This window comes from Perognathus longimembris, chromosome 13 (genome assembly GCF_023159225.1).
Source record: "Perognathus longimembris pacificus isolate PPM17 chromosome 13, ASM2315922v1, whole genome shotgun sequence".
Lineage (NCBI taxonomy): Eukaryota > Metazoa > Chordata > Mammalia > Rodentia > Heteromyidae > Perognathus > Perognathus longimembris.
The window spans coordinates 51,302,035-51,319,989 of record NC_063173.1 but is presented as its reverse complement, the minus strand read 5'-3'; the positions used below and the strand labels follow the sequence as shown (position 1 = coordinate 51,319,989).

Genomic DNA, 17,955 nt, shown 5'->3' with positions numbered 1-17,955 from the left:
TCCTTTACTCACAAACTGAAATGTATTCTACTAGTACAATGATTTAATTAACTTAGAAAAAGAAATCATGGTCTCTTCAAAATCAAATTTTAAAACAGAAAAAATATTGAAGAATGCAGTCTTTTTCTAATGGTAAATATTTTCAAGTGGTGGCACATCACAATATCCGCAGCGTGGTTATGTATATATTGTGCTTGGGATAAAAGAAACTGGACATGAAATGAAAACAAACTGCAACTGAAAAATTGATGTCTAGCTGATCCTTCAGTTTTCTCATCTAGAGAAGTACAATGGGTTATGTAGTATGCAAGTTCTTCTATAAATTCCTGTATACTAAATTTATAACTCATTCTGTCCTTCACATTACTGAACTGCCATTCTTATGATTATTTTTGTTACTTTATTATTTAGTCATCAAACTTAAGGAATTAATATTACCCTAGTTTTCCAGACTGATTTTGTTTCATTAAAAATGCAACATATAGATTTTGGTCTTTCCAACCATTATTTCTTGTTGAAAAAAGCAGGTACATATAAGCATGATTAATTGATAATTTCTTAAAGTATTCATTTATAGTAATATTTGCTTGGGAAGTAAGCTTTGTGAAAATAGTTGAAATTTCTCCTTTCCATCTATTATTTCACATGGCAAAATAGATAAATGCTCTACTGAGACATAATTTGAAATAGTATATCTTCATTTGAAAAGGGATATCAAGTGGCCCTAGGTAATGGTTGGATAAGAACATGCTAATTTTAGTGAGCATTCTATTATTTTCCTGTCATAAAGAGTTCAATGACATATTCATTTCTAAAATTCTCATAGATCAGAACAGTAGAGTCATTGGCTGAGTTTCAAAATAATATTATTTAATATGTAGTTATTAAATATATGCTAAATATTAAATAGATAGTAACTTATGTTATTTTAATATGTATTAACCAAGAACTGAAACAGAGGAATATTTCCTTCTGGCTTGGTGTGTATTAATTTCTTGATGACTTTATTAAAATTTTAGTTTATAAAACTACATACGTAGTTTAATGGGAAAATATGGAAGCTATATTTCATATTTTTGCCTCATTCACATGGAATAAAAACTTCACATAGTCTAATAGTCTATATATGAAAAATTTGAACAATCTAATCAGAAAAAAATAGATTTTTTTTTAACGTAGAGTAAATTAGTTCTGAATCTTTAATGCTAAAATTTAGATTCCAAATACAATTTAAATAAGAAAAGTAAAGGGAAGATTTCTAATTTCTGTGATATATTTCCTGTGTAAATCAGTTAAATATAGCTTTAATGATTTTATTTATTAGACTTCCTATTAATATATTTGTCAAGGTTTTCTTGCACTTTTTTTCTTTTCATTGTGTAACTTCTTTTCCTGTCAAATTCCCACTTGACCCTTATCTCTAAACTGAATAATCCTGCAGGTATTTACTGCTGTGTGTGTGTGTGTGTGTGTGTGTGTGTGAGAGAGAGAGAGAGAGAGAGAGAGAGAGAGAGAGAGAGAGAGAGGGAAAGAGAGAGAGATTAAACTGAGCTATTTTTCTGACCTCAGAATTATATAGGAGTTCATACTTTCACTGAAGTTAAATAACTTTGTTTTATAGTGTGTCATATTCTTTGTGTTGGATATAAATAGCACTGAGAAGACAAAATAATTTTGGTTAAAAACTCATGTAATCAGCTTGAATGTAAGTAATATTATTTTCTAGTCATCTGGAAAGACTGGAAATTAAATAATTTTATGAACATTTTTTTCACATTTTTATTTGACACAATCTTAAATTTGTTTGCTTCCATTTCAGCAATTGTAAATATCAGGAATGGGGATTTAATGTAATATATAGCAAATATAAGATTTCTACTAAGCTGAGCTCTGGTGGGTTCTGCCTGCAGTCTCAGATATTCAAGAACTTGAGTCTGGAAGAAAGACTTTTAAAGCAAAACTGGACAGACAAATTCTGGAGCATGTTGTCTCTAATTAACCACCAAAGAGCTGAAATTGGAGGCATAGCTCAAATAGTGGAGAAGCAACAGTTTACAAGCAAACCCAAATGAGTGCAGAGTTCATGGCCCAGTACCACCACACAAAAAGGTACTGCTGAAATCCATGCTCCATTATGATGTTTTGATATAAATACTCCTATATATTTATCATCTTTGTGATGTTTAACATAAGATGAGTTGTTATATGAAAATAGGTGTCGGAATATGTAAGAGAAACTATACTGGAATATGATCCATGAACATTTATGGATGCTTTAAACATGGTAAATGTAGGTTCCTTGTTTTAAACTGAATCTTAATTTTACTTAGAGAGCAAGATGCATCTATGTGCTTCAAACTGGTTTCTATCACCTCCTCACTCATTGTTGCTGAAGGAATCGTTATACCATTCTAAGAAAAAAACTTAAGAGAATAAATGGATGGACTCTATCAGTACAGGAAATAACCTTCAGAACCCATAAATGAATACCAACATGGAAAGACTTCAATCAGGTTTGGATGTATATGAAGTTGCAAGCAAGAATGTGACTGAGGTCACCATGTTTATATTGATGGGCTTCACAGATGATTTTAACATGAAAGTTCTCTTATTTCTACTCTTTCTTGCAATCTATCTTTTTACTCTAATAGGCAATTTGGGCCTGGTTGCATTAGTCATTGGAGATTCCCATCTCCACAACCCCATGTATTATTTTCTGAGTGCATTGTCATTTTTAGATGCCTGTTATTCAACAGTAGTGACCCCCAAAATGTTGGTCAATTTCTTAGCAAAAGATAAGTCCATTTCGCTCCGTGGATGTGCAACGCAAATGCTCTTGTTTGTTACTTTTGGGAGCACAGAATCGTTTCTGTTAGCTGCAATGGCTTATGATCGCTATGTAGCCATCTATAACCCTCTCCTCTACTCCGTGCACATGTCACCCAGAGTTTATGTGCCCCTCATCGTTGCCTCCTATATTGGTGGTCTTGCCCATTCCATTATACACACAGTGGCCACTTTTAGTCTGTCCTTCTGTGGATCCAATGAAATCAGGCATGTCTTCTGTGATATTCCCCCACTTCTTGCTATTTCTTGTTCCGACACGCAAATAAACCAGCTTTTGCTTTTCTACTTTGTGGGATCTATTGAGACGGTCACTATACTGATTGTCCTGGTCTCCTACAGTTTCATTCTGTTGGCCATTCTGAAGATGCGTTCAGCTGAAGGGAGGAGAAAAGTGTTCTCGACCTGTGGCTCTCACCTAACTGGAGTGTCCATATATCATGGGACAATCCTCTTCATGTATGTGAGACCAAGTTCCAACTACGCCTTAGAACATGACATGATTGTGTCAATATTTTACACCATTGTGATCCCCATGCTGAATCCTATCATCTACAGTTTAAGGAACAAAGATGTGAAAGCAGCATTCCAGAGAGTGGTACAAAGATATGGTTTTATCAGTAAAGTATGAATTTTGAATAAAAGAAAAACTAAAAAGTATGAAGAACTGTTGAACACCTTTCTCTAGAAACTATAGAGCAAAATGGCCTGGTTTCAGCTGATAATACTTAGAATCCCACAACTGTTGTTAGCAAAGCATCAGCTAATTCTTCAAAGCATGATTTTTGTTAAATATGTGACAAGTATGTTTCTTATATCATGATTGCTATGCTCAAAATTTCCTACATGAAATATTCATTGATGTAATTATATTTCCAGGCTCTGTGTATTTTGATTTTCCACTTCTTATTTAACTAGACTTGACATTTGGTTTTCGTGTAGCAAGTTGAGCACTGATTCTGATGTTCTTCTTCAATCTGTAATCTCTGTGAAGTACTGCTCCAATATGTTTAGTTTTTCCTCTTTTTCTTTTCTTTTTTTTTTCTTTTTGATGCAAACACAAGTCTTTATTGCAAGCTTGAGCCTGGCCTCTCAACCACCACAGACACAGCATGTAGGGATTGAGAGCCCCCTCTTTTTCTTATATTTATATTCTCGCATGCTTTTTTGACATTTTTTTACCTAGTTGGTTTGGGTCATATATTTTTATTCTACTACCATCTTTATCACTAGCCTATCAGAAATTGATCACATAGACATTTCCTCTATCTTAAATGTAAATATAATAGATAATAATATTTAGTACTTATATATCTGAATAATATGTTAGTGCATCTTAGAAATTATTCTACTGGTAAGTTAATTCAATCACATGGAAAATAATACAGGAATTCTTAAAAAGTGGAACTACTATTGTATCCAGTAATCATATTGCTTGGAATGGATCCAAAGAAAAATGAAACATAAATGTTCAATGATAGATATTAGATGACCACATGAAGTAAACTTGATAAATACACTGTTCATTCTTTGAAAATAAAACTAGTTTCATGACTAAATCTAGGAATTGTACAAAATCCAGCTATTTTGTGAAAATCTAGAGCATATTGTGCTAAGTTAAAAACATCTACAAGATGAAGCATAGTTTGGTAGTAGGGGAGTATGAATTATGAAAATGGATATAGAGGAAAAGTACAGACCACCAGTGTACATACGTGATAATATAAGAAGTGTTAAATATGAAGTGAGTCTGGGGAAGAGGCACAAGGGATGGGAGAGAAAGATGGCAGGGGTGACTGCTCAATGTACTCTACACAAAAATAGACATATGAACTTGTAACCCACTTGTAAACTTTGTAAAACTTTGAAGTTTTAAACTTTTTTGAAAATGCTTTAAACCTGGGGAGGAAAAACTACATTTGTAGTAATATCTTTATGTGTGGAATCCAACATTTGAATTTCCAATGAATTCCAATAGAACAAGACACAACAGTAACAGAGTAAGAAGCTCATAGTCTCAACTAGTCAGGGAACTGTATTAGGATCCTATCATGCATCAGAAAGACTACAATCAATAGTGAATATTTATAAATAACTAATGGAGTAACTAAATTTCTAGAGTCATAATCATCAAAATATTAAATGACAATAAATGACATTAACCCAATTTAAACATACCTATAACAGAATCTCATGTTAGCATAGTTCCTCAATGAAATACAATTATAATTTATTCATAAAAACAATACATTTTAGATCAAGGCCCTCCCTCCCCCAACAATAATCAAAAACACAACTGGAAAAAACATTTGAGTGTACTCTAGATCTCCATGACAGTCAGCTTTGGGAATTCTTGTTTTCTTGAGTTTTAGCCTTGGGTTTCTCCCCTGATGCTTACCTGGTTGTCATGACCTTGTAGTTTTCATCATCCTGTAGATTAAAGCCAGTGAGTAAGGTCCACAGTACTCACAATGTTACTCTGTTTTATTCACTTTTGTTGCAGAATATTCTCATACTTGAAAAGTCATTTAGAGTAGGCATTCACTTTTCCTTAGTGAATCACACCTTCTTCCCTTGAAGGTGTTGGCACTGTTGCTCCACAAGAGACATTCTATTGGATCGCCATATTCAAGACAGTTTTCTGTCTTGAAATCCATCCAAGCACTGGTGGCTCATTCCTGCAAATTTAACTACCCAGGATGCTGATATCTGAGGATGGAGATTCAAATCCAGTGCTAGAAGGAAAATCCATGAGACTCTTATCTCCTGTCAAGTATCAACAAGCTAGAAGTGGAGCTGTAGCTCAATTGTCTGAGTTCTAGCCTTGGACAAAAAACAACGAAACAATAAGCAACTTAAGGCATAGAGCCAAGCTCTGAGTTCAAGCCCCAATACCAATACCAACACATACAAAAAGTTGAAATCTGAAGATTGATATGTTTCAGACTTGATTTTCCAATAGACAATAGAAAGAAAGCTGGTAAAGGGTAAAAGGAAGGACACAAACACACTTTCAAATATCTTCTATCACAAAAGGGAAAATTCATGGTTTTGTGGAGACTCTAAATTCATGTGGATAAGTTTTTAATTAAAAATAAGATATTCAAAACAGCAAGATCTTAAAATTTGCCTTTCTGGACTGGAGGCATAATTCAAGCTATAGAGCACCTGTTTAGGAAGCATAAAACACCAAGTTAAAACCCTCTACTGCTGAAATATATGATAAAAAAGGAAAAACATTGTTATGCTAGCAAAATATAACACTTATCTCTAAACATTCTATTTGTTTCCTGTCTGTATCTGCTATTACTGCATTGCTCTTTGTACCCCAGATTCTGTCTCAATGTAAGCAATTAACAAGTGTGTGAGAAATCAAATAATAATACTTTCTGTTTTATGATGTTTAGGAGAGAATCTGCTTGAACAAAGGAACAATCTTCTAACCTATTTTTGAATAGTCATTCACCTCTTTTTTAACATTTGAGAATCTTTTCTATTTATACTATCAGAATCCGGGAACCAAAGCTTGGTAACTCAGTTTTAGTCAAGATTGTTTTCTGGCATATTGGTTTCATTTGTTTGTTTATTATTCAAATTTATTTTTAAAAGGTGATATGCAAAAGGTTTACAATTACATGAGTCCAGTAATGAGTAAATTTATTTTTTAACAGTGTCACCTCTTCCCTTGTTTAAAATAAACCTAGTCATCAGGTTTTGAGAGAGAAAGAAGTGAGCACAGGAATAAGCATGTGGTAATTGATGTGTTTAGTAATACATTCCACAGATTTATGATGAATGTTGTCAAGTGAACCTCCTACATGGGAATTCAACTGTCTCTGATTTTATTATTGTGAAGGAGAAATCATGTGGTAGAAATTAGATGTTTTCAATGATTTTTTTTGTTCATTTAATGGGAAAATGGGGAGTTTACCTCAGAAGTGACAAGTATTGGCTCTTCCTGTTTCAGCTTAGTTACCTTTCTTTCTTTCCTTCAAACAAATGTTCCCCTATGCTCATAAGGTCTTATTACTTAACACCATTATCATTTATTATATGATGCTGCAATTCTTATAATCGGATTTCTAGCTAAGTCTCTTACCATGTTCCTTCAGTAAATGGAGTGTGTGTGTGTGTGTGTGTGTGTGTGTGTGTGTGTGTGTGTTTCCTTATAATTGCATCCCCAGGGTAGAAAGTACTATCTGAAACATATGTTTTACTAAGAAAATATCTACTGACTAAGTGGTGAGTCACGGAATAATAGATTATTAAAACCACTAAACACTGCTAATTAAATATCAAAGTATGTATATGATTTAGTCATAGGAAGAGTTAAATAATAGGGTAGTGTGTACATTTCTTGTGATATCTTACACCCTGTTTTTCTTTCCCTTCCCTATATCAGGTAGACATACAAACAATACACAGTGTACCAAAAACATATACAGTAGTCACATTGCCTACGCCAAAGGAAATTCACCTAGGAATTTAAATGTAACGTCACCTAGGAAGTTAAATGTAACGTCAACAATAGAGTTTGCTTATCCTTGTCTTATATGAACATACATACATAGCTTTTGAGCTATTGTGATCCACTGAAAGGTCTATTTTTGACCTTTATATGTTGAGTCATTGTTTGGTTTATTTACATAACGTAGGGTCACTGACCCAGACCTGTGGGAAATACCATTTGACAGGAAGTTTTTGGTTTCACAGACCTGGTCTCCACTGTCTCCCCCTCCCCTCACCTTAACAGTCATATATCAAGGAGATCATGACCCTTTGATTTCTGTGTTCTAGGCTTGTCTCGCTCAACATTATTTGTTCTAGTTCTGATCATTTCCCTGAGAAAACCAATATTTCACCATTTCTAATCTCTATGTAGTATTCCATTGAGTATAGGTACCATATTTTTTGGATCCATTCATCTGTGGAGGGGCATCTGGGTTGTTTCCATATTTTGGCTATTGTGAATTGTGCAATGATAAACATGGAAGTGCAGATGTCTTTTTGATATCTTGAGGCCTGTTGTTCAGGATAGAGGCCTACGCTGGGTCATAGGGTAGGTCTATGTTGAGCTTTTTGAGGAACCTCCATACTGTTCTCCAAAGTGGTTGTACTAATTTGCACTCCCACCAACAATGAAGAAGGGTTCCTCTTTCCCTGCACCCCCCCCAGTATTTGTTGTTGCCTGAATTCAGAGTATAGGCCATTCTAACTGGAGTGAGGTGGTATCTCAGGATTGTTTTTATTTGCATTTCCTTTACTGCCAGGGATGTTGAACATTTCCTCATATGTTTCTTTGCCATTTTTATCTCTTCTCTTGTGATGTCTCTCTGTAGCTCCTTTGCCCATTTCATAATTGGTTTATTGGGCTTGGAAGGGCTTAGTTTTTTTAGTTCTCTGTAGATGACGGATATTAGGCCTTTGTCTGTTGCTGTGCTGGTAAAGATCCTTTCCCATATGGTTAGCTGTCTTTCTAGCTTGGTGGCTCTGTATTTAGCTGTGCAGAAACGTTTTATTTTGTAGTAGTCCCATTTGTCAAGTCTTTCCCCTATCTGTTCTGCCCCTGGGACTCTATTCAGGAAGTTCCTTCCTGTGCCTATAAGTTCTAGCGTCTTTCCTACTCTGTCCTTCAGTAGTTTCAAGGATTCAGGTCTGATGTTGAGGTCCTTGATCCATTTTGAGTTGTTCTTGGTGCATGGTGATAGGGTAGGGTCTACTTTGAGCATATGGCTGCCCAGTTTTCTCAGCACCAGTAGCTGAAGGAGCTATGTTTTTTCCATTGTATATCTTTAGCTCCTTTGTCGAATAGCAGTCGAATATCTGTAAGAGTGTGGTTTTATTTCTGGGTCTTCAATTCTATTCCATTGGTCTTCAGATCTGTTTTTATACCAATACCAGGCTGTTTTTGTTATAATGGCTCTATAATAGAGCTGGAAGTCTGGTATTGTGATACCTCCTGCACAGCTTGTTTTTCCTAGAATTGCTTTGGCTATTCTAGGTCTTTTGCTGTTCCATATGAATTTATGGGTTGCTTTCTCTATTTCAGTGAAGAATGTACCTGGGATCTTCATGGGGATTGCATTGAATTTGTATAACACTTTGGGCAATGTGGCCATTTTCACTATATAGATTCTGCCTACCCATGAGCATGGGAGGTCTTTCCATCTCCTTGTGTCTTCTTTGATTTCTCTTTGAGATTATAGTTTTCATTAAATAGGTCCTTCACGTCTTTAGTTAGGTTTATCCCTAGGTAATTTATTCTTCTTTTAGCTATTGTAAATGGTATTATTTCTGTAATTTCCTTTTCTGCTTGCACATTGCTAGTGTACAGAAAAGCTGCTGAGTTTTGTGGATTGATTTTGTATCCTGCTGCTTTGCCAAAATTGTTTATTAGGTGTAGGAGTTTGGGGACTGAATTTTTTGGGTCCTTCAGATATAAGATCATGTCATCTGCGAATAGGGGTAGTTTGATTTCTTCTTTTCTGATGTGGATCCTTTGATGTCCTCCTCTTGCCTTATTGCTATGGCTAGGGATTCCAGCACTATGTTGAAAAGAAGTGGGGAGAGTGAGCATCCTTGTCTTGTTCCTGAGTTTAGGAGGAATGATTTTAGATTCTCTCCATTTAATATGATATTAGCAGTTGATCTGTTGTATATGGCTTTTATAGTTTTCAGGAATGTTCCATCTATTCTTATTCTCTCCAGAGCTTTTATTAAGTATGGATGTTGTATTTTGTCAAAGGCTTTTTGAGCATCGACTGAGATAAGAATGTGATTCTTGATTTTAGTTCTGTTTATGTGGTGAATTACATTAATAGATTTATAGATGTTGAACCATCCTTATGTCTCTGGGATGAAGCCTACTTGGTCATGATGTATAATTTTCTTGTTCAATTTCTGGATCCTGTTAGCTAATATTTTATTGAGGAGCTTTGCGTCTGTGTTCATTAGTGATATTGATCTGTAGTTCTCTTTTTTTGGTGGGTCTTTGCCGGGTTTGGGGATGAGTATAATATTATCTTCATAGAATGAGTTTGGGATTTCTCCCTCTGTTTCTATTTCGCAGAAGAGTTTGAGGAGTATTGGTATTAGCTCCTCACTAAAGGTTTTATAGAATTCATTGGTGAATCCCTCTGGGCCTGGGCTTTTCTTTGTTGGGAGGCTCTGGATTACCCCGCCCACCCTCTCTGCCATATCTCGCTGTAAGTTATTGGTTTATTTATTTGATTTATTTCTTCTTGTTTGAGTTTGGGCATTTTATACTTCTCTAAGAATTGATCCATTTCTGTAAATTATTGTTTTTTAGTGAGTAGAGGTTCTGGAAATAGTTCCTTATGATTGCTTGAATATTGTGTGTGTTTGTTGTAATTTTTCCGGTGGAGTCCCTGATTTTACGGATATGAGTCTCTTCTTTTTTTTATAAGTCTTGCGAGGGGTCTGTCAATTTTATTTATTTTCTCAATGAATCAGCTTTTAGTTTTATTTATTTGTTGAATGGTCTTTCTATTTTCAATCAGATTTATCTCTTCTTCAATCTTTGTGATCGCTCTCCTCCTAGTCATTTTAGATTCGATTATTTCTTGTTTCTCCAGATGTTTTAGTTTCATCGTGAGGTTATTCACCTGCTCTGCTTCCATTCTTTTAATGTGAGTGCTGATGGCAATGATCTTGCCCCTCAGCACTGCCTTAGCTGTATCCCATAGGTTTCTTTGTGATGTATTTTCATTGTCGGTGTGGCTTATGAATTCATTAATTTCATCCTTAATTTGGTCTGTGACCCAAGTGTTAGATAACAGTGAGGGATTTAGTCTCCAAGTGTTTGTATAGCCTCTGTGGTATCCATTGTTATTGAGGGTTACCTTGAATCCACTGTGTTCAGATATAACACATGGGATGACATCAATACTTTTGTATTTGCTGAGGTTCTCTGTGTGGGCTATGACATGGTCTATTTTGGAGTATGTTCCTTGGGCTGCTGAGAAGAAGGTGTATTGGGTCTCTGTAGGGTGAAAGACTCTGAACAGATCTATCAGATCCATTTGGGATATGGTGTTACTTAGGTCCTCAGCTCCCTTGATAATCCTCTGGGTGTTGGATCTGTGTCTTGGAGAAAGTAGGGTATTATAGTCTCCCACTATGATTGTGTTTGGGTCTATCTTGTTCTGTAGTTCTGTGAGAATTTGCTTGACATATGCAGGGCCTCTTTTGTTCGGTAAGTATACATTTATCACCGTGATGTCTTGATTATGGATTTTTCCTTGTATTAAAATGTTGTGCCTTTCTTTGTCTTTTTGACTTGATTTTAATGAGAAGTCCAGCTTGTCTGAAATCATGACGGCTACTCCTGCTGTTTTGGTAGGTGCATTTGGTTGGAAGATCTTGCTCCATCCTTTCATTCGGAGCCTGTTTTGTCGGAGCCTGTTTTGCTGTAATATGGGTCTCTTGAAGACAACAGATGGCAACTTTTTGTTTACGGATCCACTCTGACAGTCTGTTCCTCTTTATCGGAGAGTTTATACCATTTATATTCAAAGAGATCATGGATAAGAGTGTTTTTTTTTTTCCCTTCCATTTTTCTGTTAGGCTGTTTTTCCTCTTTTTTTTTCTTGTCTTTAGTGAGCTGCTCTTTCTGTTGGGTTCTGGCTATTGTACTTTCTTTCTGTTTCTGTCTGGGAGTCTTGTACGTTTTCTGTTGGGTGTGGTTCCCCTCTTAGAATTAGCTGTAAGGCTTGTGTTATATTCACATACTCCTTTAGATCCTCTTTGTTATGGAAAGATCTGGTTTTTCCCTCAAAGGTGAATTCTAGTTTTGCTGGATATCTAATGATGGGTTGGCAATTGTTGGCCTGGAGGACTTTGACTGTGTTCTTCCAAGCTCTTTGCGCATTGTAGGTTTGTGTGGAGAGGTCTGCTGTGATTCTGATCCTTTTTCTATTGTAATATAGTTCTTTCTTTGTTTTGGCTGCATTCAAAATTTGCTCTTTATTCTTGAGATCTGAAGTCTTGATTATTATGTGCCTGGGCCAGGATTTTCTCTTGTCTGGTCTGCCAGGCGTCCTATAGGCCTTGGTTACTTGGGTGAGGTCCCTTGTGAGATTGGGGAAGTTTTCTGCAATAACTTTATTGAAAATATGTTGTAGCCCTCTACTCTGGTATTGTTCTCCTTCCTCTATCCACCTATATGCTCGTTATATCTCTTGTCTTTGTCCACTAGCTCCTGGATTAGTCTGGCATGGAGTTTAACCATTTCTTGGAGTGTGGTAATTTTCTGGTCCTTATCAGTTGCATCATCATCCAAAAGAGAGATACGGCATTCGATATGATCAACTCTTTGTGATGTGGCTTCGAGTGTGGATTTTATGGATGTCAGCAAGCTATTTATGGTTGCCAGATTAACTTTCATCATGGAGATTTCTTCCTTTAAAGAGTTGTATTTTAAATCTATTTTTTTCATGCATTTTGCTCCTCAGGATGTTAAGGTCTTCTTTAATGGAGGAGTGCACTGTATCCATTTTTGCTTCTATTTCTTTCTTGACTTCCTGAAGGTCCTTCAAGACTTCCATTCTAAACTCCTGGAATTGTTTTCTGAATTCATTCCTGAGGCTTTCCATCATTTCTGCTATCTTAGCCTCAGTTTTGGTTTTTTTTTTTTTTTTGTTCTCCATCTCCTCTTCAGTCGTACTACTTTTTGGAGCTGGCAAGTTGGCTTGACCTTTCATGAAATTTGTAATATTTCTTGTGATTTGTGCATCTGGTGTTCTGTAGGTGGTGACATTGGCTTGGCTTTGTGCTGGTTCCCACTGGTCTGTCAGTGGAAACTTGTTCATGTCCTGGCTCTGGGTTTGAGTTTGGCTGTTGAATCTTACTGCCCAGTGGGTGAGCGTGACCATCTCAGTAGTTGCTGAGGTGGTCACCCTCACTGCACTTGGGGGTGGGTAGGTTCTGTGTCTTTCTCTGCAGGACTGTGCCCTGCCACTGTGTTGTGTTGATCCTAGTGTGTCCCTGATGGGGGTTTGTGGGTCGCTGGTTCAACGTGGTGTAGAGACTTTTCTCTTCTTTGATTCTTTTCCCACTAGGTGCTGTGGTCAAAAGAGCTCACCTCTCAGATTGAGATTTACAGCTGAGAAGCAGCTCGCCCACCTGTGCGGAGTGCTCCTGTGGGAGCAGGTGTTGTTGTTGAGGGGTGGCCTGCCCACCTGTGCAGAGTGCGCCTATCAGAGTGGATGCTGCCACTGGGGGGCCCTGCCCACCTATGTGGAGTGCGCCTATCAGAGCGGGTGTTGCTGCTGAGGGGGCAGCTTGCCCGCTTGTGTGCTCCCACAGGGGGTTGGGCAGGAGCTTCTCCTGCTGGAGGGTTAGCACGCTGACTCATGCTGACCCCCTGGAGGGGGCACGTGCATGTGCGCTCCAGTGTTTCCTTTGTGGGCGTGCAGCCCTGAGTTGTTGGGGGGTGCTTGTGCCCTCTAGCGAGTCTGCTGTGGGGGGCGGTATGCATGGACTCCAGCAGGTTCAAGTGTCTGGGCGCGGGTTAGTGCCCACAGACTCTCTGCGACTCCTCTGTGAGGGGGTGCGTGTGTTTGGTCCCAAGTGTCACTGCTGGGCTGGTATTGCACACCAGCAAGCCTGTGACTGTTGTTCAAAAAGTCCGTGCGGACCAGGGCGCCTCTGGTGGCATTTCAAGGCCTACCAGTCCCCGGGTCCCTGCTGTGGGGGGGCTGGTGCAGAAAGGTTCGGGCTCCCCAGCTGTGTCTTTGGGGGATGCCTGTCTAAGGTGTTTCCTGGTCACTTTGTTGGGTGCTGCTCCACCTCTGCTAGCTCCCGTGTCCTCCCAGAGGCTGTAGGGTCCTAGAGCGGTCAGATATGGGGCTCCTTTTTTCCCTTGGGGTAGGGAGGGGGAAGGAGGGAGCTCTAGCTTCTTTGTAGGGTTTGGGTGTCTGCTAGAGCTGATCTCCCGTGGAGGGGGCAATGGGGAACTTACTGGTCCTGGATTGTGCGTGTGTCCTGTGTTGCTCTGGGCTTTTCGGGGCTGGGGTGCTGCGGTGTGGCGATCATTTGTTTGGTGGTGGCAGTCCCAGCTCTCCCTGTCTGTGCTGCCCGGTTTCCCTGCTGTTGTTCTCTGCTCCCGGCCATTCGGTCTCGTGCCTCCAGTCCTGCGCTGGCGTCTGGGCTCCGTCTGGGGCCTGTGGAGCTCCTGTTGTCTGGATTCTGTACTCCTGGTGTGATTTTTCGGCTGTTGCTTCTCTGGTCGCTGATGGTCTGCGGTCCCATTTACTGGGGCCGGGTCCCCTTTCCCAGCCTGGCCCTGTTTGGGCCGGGTTAACCGGGGCGGGGGGGGGTATCCCAGAAATTTTCCGGCTCTGTGCAGGTCATAGGCTCTTCTTTTTTTGTTCTTTTTCATTTCCTGTGTTTCTCTGTTGCTTCTGCTGGACTCTTGATGGGCTGTTGGGTGTTGGAGTTCTCAGCTCACTATTCAGTTGGAGCGAGTTGGGGTGCCTCCCTATTGTGACGGTGCCATCTTCCTCCCCCTTGAGTTGTTTTTTAAGGGTTTATTTTTGGTGGATTATTGTTTTGAGCTCTAAGCATATTTTAGATATGAGGCCCTTGTCTAATTTCATCTTTTTTAAAGGTCTTCCCTCCATGGAAATTTTTTTTGCTATCTTTGTCAAAATAAGTTGGCAGAAAATGTGTGAAGCTGTTTCCAAACATTTTTTGTGTGTTGTTTTAATTGAAGCATGCGTTTTATTCCAATACATTTCTGTCTTGATTCCTCAAGTATTTTAAGTACCAAATTGTATTTGAATATACTAAACTTGTTCTAGGCTCTAGGTTCTCCCTGATATTCCCAATATATATCTTCTAGGCACAAATAAATTTGACATGCTTCAAAACACTTTAACTTCATGTCTGAATGATCATTCAAACTCTAATGTCTATTCTATAGAATACTGCTATGTGTATACTGATATGTCTCTACTGTCAATACTTCTGTATCTTATATTCATGGCTTGTCTTCACTATCAAACTCTCAAGGAAGACAAGTCTATTTCATATACATCATAGAACACTAAGATTAAGTAACTAATCAGTATTATATGTTGTAAATTCTATCATAATATATATGGTTACAGTATTTCTAAAAACACTTCATAGGCAATATTCGCAAAAAGAAGAAATTGAATTTCAAAGCATTGAAGTTAGCAATTCAGGATGACATTCATAATTAGTGTCACTGTGAGATACATTTTGTAAAATTGTACTTTCCCACAGAGGAATTCTGTCTAAAGTAAATTCCAGAGTTCCTTTGCTAAATCATGTTTGCATAGCTGATTATTCTGGAATCATTGCCCTGCTTTTAAAAAAAAATATCATCTAAATGGTTTTCTTACCTGCATAAAAGAGAATTGTCTCATTGCGAACTCCCTGTAGACCCCTAGGAGTTGGGAAGTTGGTATAAGAGTACAAATGTTCAGGGCTCAGTAAATGAAAATTCAGTGAACAGATCTTTTTCATGGGTAAGAGGATATTTTCTTCACTTAAACTCTTTTGAAAGGCATAGAGTTTTGAAAGTATAGTATAAGTGTACATACTGAAATTTAACAGGAAATATTTTATTTAAAACATAAAGTTTTAGATTCCAAATTAAATAAAGCATATTCTGAGAATATGGATGAGAAAATATAAATATTTCTGCATGTATTTTAGTTGATAAGTAGAGTTGTAATTTAACAATGTGATCAATAGTTCCTTAAAAATAGTTCATCAGCAGACGTAAGGGAAAAACAATAGATTTCAATGAACTCATGGAGGTATTTTATTTTGGTTTCAATTTTTATTCACTTTTGGTTCTCTGGATAGTAATTCAAATATTGAATTTATTTTACAAATTGGATAAGGTAATGGCAGCTAATATATTTTAAATTTTGTACTTGATATATTCTTAGTATCTTTTAATACACTAATTTAAGAGATATGCTGCCAATTATAATCTCAGAATAATATATCCATGTTATGGCCTGTCATGATGATGTTATGAAATGAGAAATTAGAAATTTTGTTTTGTAACGAGAGAAATCTAAGTTTGGATTGTGCTACCATTAAGCAGGAATTTTTTTTTTTTGCATTTTCATTGTTATTGTAAAGGTGTTGTACCGAGAGGTTGCAGTTACATAAATAAGACAAAAAGTACATTTCTTTTTGTGCAATGTCACACATTCCTCTACTCTCTCCCAGTTATTCTCTCTCAACCCCACTCACAAGTTGTAGAGGTAATTTTCAACACAGTATCTAGTGAATATCTTTGCTGTCTTTGTTAACTCTTTTTCCCACCATTTCTATGTCTCCTCTTACCCTCCTGAAGACAACAGAGTTGGTAGGGACAGGTTAATTAAAATTGGCTCTACTTCATTTTCTGTAACTCATCTCCAAGAATCCCTTTACAAGCAAGTCAAGGCCTCAGACAGATTGAGAGACACAGTTGAAAGCTTTAGAGGAAATCAGAGGCATGGAAATAGTATACAAGCCTCCGAATCTTTTGTCTTATGCAGTTATGCTTTTTTTCTTCTTCCAGTCACAAATTCTTATGCTGAGCTTATATTGGAATCATGAGATGATCTTTCTCTTCTTAAGCTCCTCATTTTGACCACAAACTATCAGTGGGATCAGAAGGAATGAGTGTCAGTGTAGATAAGTAAATTTCTGTAAGAACAAGGAAAGGCAAAAGGGGAGAAAGAGTTGAAAGTTTGGAAACAGCATAAGAGTGAGCTTGCGGTTATTTTCTTCTTTATGAATAATAGTTTCTTATACAAACAGAAAAACCATCCAGATCTTGTTTTATTGAGGGTTAGCAATCTAGAGGATCCAGACATGAGCCTCATTTGGTCATCTGCAGATTAAATCATGCAATTTACCATTAGTGTGTAAAAGACAAGGATATAAAGAAACCATCAGCTCTTTGTGTCAGTGACAATTGGACCCACGCCCTTTGACTAGTCCATGATTGCATACTTGCTGGGCACCTCAAACAGTATATTGTCTACCCTCTTGCTAGAAATACACATTGTCTTGGACAAGAAAATTCTACAAAGATGGAAGTTAAGGTTTATATAGGTAGACTCAAGAGCTTCTGTCTTGGAGATTCTTGTTGGAAGCACATTTATTTCAATATTATCTTTATCTTTGCTGATTTTTAGAGTGACTGTATTTCATATTTGACTATACTCCTAGGCATGAAGACAACTTGTTTCTGTAGAATGGATTAAATTTCTAAGTTCCCAGATCATTGTAGTGAACAATGAGACTTCAGTCTGTGTCCTGAGAAAATCTCATTCTTTTAGAGTCAATATAAGAATCTGCTATCTTCAGCAACTCTAATGAATGCACTGGTTAATGTTGGGAGTAGTTTCCTTATGTCATTGTCTTTTACCTTCTAATTATAAGTTTTTAACAACAGAATTTTTATTTAAATATATTCTTTTGTTTGTTTCTTTCAGCTGTATTTTTTTCTTTTTTTTTATACTGTAGATTAAACGCAGGATGCTACACTTGCTAGGCAAATGCTTTGCCATTAGGCTACATCACAGCCCTCAAATATATTCCTAGTCTTCCACAATTGTCTTTATCTCAGTCACAAAGAAAGAGAATATAATTGTAATTATAATTGTAAGGTAGGTGATACATTTCACATCCATGACAATCAACATGCATATATAAAATACAAACATATAATATACATAATATATAGTATATAAAGCTGTCACACATATATTATATGCAAGTATATAATGTAAGAACTAATGAAATACATGTAAATAAAATTATATATATATATATAAACTTTTTTTAATGTCTCTTCTGGAGCTTGAATTCAGGGCTTGGACAATTTCTCTGAGCTTTTGTGCTCTAGTAGGTGGTCTAACACTTTGAGCCACAGAACTATTGCCAACTTTTTTTTTTTTTGCCAGTCCTGGGGCTTGAACTCAGGGCCTGAGAAATGTCCCTGACTTCGTACTCTACCACTGGAGCCACAGTGCCACGTCTGGCCTTTTTCTATATACGTGGCACTGAGGAATGGAACCCAGGGCTTCATGTATACAGGGCAAGCACTCTTGC

At 37.3% G+C, this 17,955-nt stretch overlaps 1 pseudogene; it reads left to right on the top strand.

Annotated features, from left to right (window-relative positions):
• The first annotated feature begins 2,440 nt into the window (after positions 1–2,440).
• Positions 2,441–3,475, top strand: LOC125361813 (annotated as a pseudogene).
• The last annotated feature ends 14,480 nt before the right edge of the window (positions 3,476–17,955 follow it).